Raw genomic sequence first — 3,516 nt, 5'->3', positions numbered from 1 at the left:
TATACTGTGTTTAGATGTAAAACCCTTAACACACATAACAAGTAGTTGATAGGGTTAGGGTTAGGAGCATTAATATAGCCCTAATTATTAAATTATTTAAAAGATGAATGGTATACACTACAGTGTCATATTAAGAAGTCATATTATCCCTTAGTGGAACAGTTTGCTATCACATTAATCATTTTTTTCCTTAAATTATGTTTTGGAAATCATCATTGCATGAATTAACAATTGAACACTCAGTCGAAGGTCGCTAGCCAGTGAGCTTAGAAGACTGTGCTGTTTTTTGTTTCTTTTTTAAACCTGGAGACTCTGGTATAGCACAGGCGGTGTAACGGCAGACAGAGGAGAATATACAGGGTTAAAATAAAGCAAGCAGCACTTGGGCTGTGTATGACTGGCTGCCATTTGTATTGAGACAAATGGCTTTTTAATAGCCTTCAGGGATTGATACTAATCTAAGAAGGCTGGTCTGGCTCTTTCTCTCAGTGTGGGCTAAAATACCAGATTGGGTGGCAACAACGACAGGCAGGCCACCAATGTTAAAACTCTCTAGTAGGTCTTCAAAATGCCAACCAAAAAGAATCTACTTGAAACCGATGCAAAAAATAAGAAGAACAAAGAATTTTTTCTCCCCAATTGATATTCATTTAGTTACAAAATCATATGGTGAGTTCAAGAGGTGTCAAGGGCCAAATGTCATTGAAAATCAACAAACACAAAAAGAGCGCACTTAATTCAAAAAAGAAAAGATTCAGATGTATTTTTCTCGCAGGGCTGCTTTTGTGAGCCGCCTGTGCATAAAAGATTCAATTTTAATGCAGATGTTCTCTCTATACTGACAACAGTCATGGTGCTGAGGAAGACCTGTCTCTCCTTGTCCTCATCAGGTCCTGTTGTAGCCCGTTAGCAGACATGAGACTGGAGGAAGCTATTGTTAGGTGGCTGGAATCTGGGGTTGTCATGGAAAAACTCCTGTCTCATCTGTCAACGGGAGGATAAGTGTTTCAAAACTAAACACACAAGGCTTAGACAGCGAGCCTCCATAACACCTTCAGCACATGAATGCTTCTCTAAAATATTGCTTAAAAGGTTCAAATCTAAAAATGATTAACACTTAATCTTATCTTGATGGGAGTAAACACATGAGAGATTCCAACATTAGTTATTTACTGTAAAGTCTATTCACTTAGCTTTATTTATTCCTCTTTAATGTGTCTTTAACTTGAGGTCAGTGATAAATTCAATGCTAATGAGTTGTAGCAATGGTAAATTAGTGGTCTGTAAATTGATACGATACTGGAAAATGCATTGCCTGCATGAAGCTCTGCATGGGCTGTAGCCAGAAAGGCAAGTTTCAGAGCAGAGGACTCAGCATAGAGCTTTGGGTCTAAAAAGGCCTGAAACAGTGACACCATATAAATCATACACATATGAGTAAATACAGATTTTACCATAAGGCCAGGCATGCTAGGAGAGTTTAAGCTGTGAGCAACCACTAAAATGTGTCTTTAGAGGAATAGGGAGTATAGGTATAATAGAAGAATAGATGAATAGATAATAGAATAGATGTTTTGTTTTTTTGGTGACATAACATTTTTTTTGTGACATCACATAACACATTCTACAACATGTAGAATAACCAGGTGGGGTTATTCTACATCTCAAATTTAGCCATTATCTCTGCTGTCAACTTAAAATAGAGCTTTAAACAACTGTATATAGTGGTAATGATAAATGAATATAATATTAAATTAAATGTACTCTTTTATTCGCACAGCACTAACACAAACCACACTGTAATATGTTTTAAGCTGTTTAAGCATAAATTGAAGAATTAGTTCAAAGTTGTCTCATGAGCTATAAAAATGTAAAACACACTGAGGCAAGTTAACTCAAAGATAATAAGTTCAATCAATTTAACATATGAAGTTGAATTGACAACTGTTTGGTCACATTGAGAAAGGTTACAGTCAGATTTGTTTTCAGTAAACATTATCTTAGTTTGAAGAGTAAGTTCTATATTTTTCCCAAAGACCAATACTGTGACTGTCCCTGCTGGAGCGACAGAGTCAGGACTAATATAGCAAGTGAGGCTGCTCTCAGTGAATTTATTAAATTAGGACTGTGCAGGCCTTGGGACTGAATTTGATACTAACCTTCATCATGGTTTGTATTGTTTTCGTTATTATGAAAAGAAACAGCCATGACTAGTCTTAACATGTATTAAAGACACACGGAAAGTTTCCATCATGTATGTTTTCTTACAACTAAAAAAAGAACGGTCTCTGGAGAGTTTTAACTCTAAAACAATAAATGCTGCTATGTCTACAGAGTCGGTTCTAACAGAAAGTTAATGTGATATTTTCTAACAAAGTCCCCACATATCTAGTCTGATAATTGTAAAATCAGTGTGATATGATATGTTTGTTTTTTTATGAACAAAGCTTATGAAATGATTTTAAAAAATATTTCCTCTTTTGTTAATTTCCATAGTGGTTTTCCATAAAAGCTGAAAGTCTCCCCTCTAACTCAGACCTCGCTTTTGGAGATAAGAGGTGGAGATATGAGTTTTCCCCGTGCAGCAGAGATGATATGAGTCTCGGCAGAATGCAGCGCAATGAGACGACCTATCTCTTACCATTTGTGTGCATGGAGGACTTCTTGTCGTGGCCTGATCTAAACCTATCTGACATCTAACATAACCATAGCCGACACGTCAGTGCTGATAGCACATGAGAGAGCAGTCAGAAATCATCTATGTAGAAGACAGATCCACTCCCTTGTGTTTGTGGTCTGCCTTAATTTCCAAACAGATACACAACAACAGCACAGCGAGGTGCCCGTCTGTGCTGGCTAGCACCAGCCCTATAAATATTTCACCTCAAAAAACCAAGATGTCAGGATGCCTTGGATGAGACTCACAGCAAATAATTCATACCATCTGCAGTCAAGCACGTCCTGGATCCCAGAGTACATGTCGGTTTGGTATCTGTAAGGAGAGGTACTGGAAGGACAGGAATAGAGGGTTATATTGTGTAGAATGTGTTGGTATGTGTGTACTGCTCGGTGCTCTTACAGGCAGTTATGCTGTAGATACAAACCCAAGGCCGGAGGCGATCTACCGAAACCACGGTGATGTGCGAAGGAACTTAAATAGACAAAAAGAGGAGTGTGTGGACTTTTCACCTTAGGCAACAGGCTTCTTGGCAATCTGTTGACAGACGCGTGGCAGGAGAAACCTTAAGAGAGAGACCTTTCCATAAATTTAACAGTGTACGGGTCTATAGACTGAAAGCAGTTGATAGGAGGCTGACGACTATATTGGCATCAACAGCAGCTGAGCAGCGGCCGCGGTAAGAGGCATGAAAACTGTTAAATGAAGGCCATCCAGAAGCTACTGACTGGCGTAAAATTGGCTGCAGAAGTTAACACAGTGCTCATTCACAGCAAGTTGGCTAAGGTGGCTGCTGGGCTTGGCTCCATAAAGACCTATATCTGCTATCACCTTCCTTT

This window comes from Scomber scombrus, chromosome 1 (genome assembly GCF_963691925.1).
Source record: "Scomber scombrus chromosome 1, fScoSco1.1, whole genome shotgun sequence".
Lineage (NCBI taxonomy): Eukaryota > Metazoa > Chordata > Actinopteri > Scombriformes > Scombridae > Scomber > Scomber scombrus.
This window is presented reverse-complemented; position numbering follows the sequence as displayed.